Below are 648 nucleotides of genomic sequence, written 5' to 3'. Positions count from 1 at the left end.
CTTGTGTTTGATACCGAAGGTGAAGGCGGTATATGCCGAGTGCGGTTCCTTCTTTGCGATTTCTGCCAGCTCTATCACTTCCCTTCTCCATTCATCCACTTGCCTTGTTAGTATTCTTCCCTGGCTGCTGTTGTGCCAAGAACTGCCCCAAGGTGTTTTTCACCGCCGGCCTTTATAATCACGTTTGTTTCTCGGAAGGCTTCTCTGGCTTGTCCGAGATATTCCGGTTTTACAATTAAAACCGATTTGGCGGCGTTCGGAAAATATCCTTGTGGAGGGCCATGTGTCTCAATGAGATTCCACCACTTCCTTAGGTTCTCAATTTTCCCTGCTCCGGTCAGGTCGTCGGCATAGGCAACTTGCTTTATATCTGTTGTTGTGTGGTCAATTATTGTTTGTAGCCTGAGGAGACCGATGGCGTACATCGCCATGGCAACTGGGTCACCTTGTGTTGTGCCCTCGGCTGAAGCTATCATCTCATAAGTATTTGTTCTATTGTCGACTATGTGGAGCTCTGCTGGATTGTTGTAGGTGTTCTTAATGTATTGTGCGAGGCTTGGGCATTTGACCTCTATATTGTGGATTGTTGCCTTCCGGTTGATGTTGTTGAAGGCATTTGTAGCATCCACCATGAGTACGGCCTGACAA

This window comes from Penaeus monodon, chromosome 23 (genome assembly GCF_015228065.2).
Source record: "Penaeus monodon isolate SGIC_2016 chromosome 23, NSTDA_Pmon_1, whole genome shotgun sequence".
Classification (NCBI taxonomy): Eukaryota; Metazoa; Arthropoda; class Malacostraca; order Decapoda; family Penaeidae; genus Penaeus; species Penaeus monodon.
The sequence above is the reverse complement of the archived record's forward strand: the minus strand, read 5'-3'. Positions refer to the sequence as shown.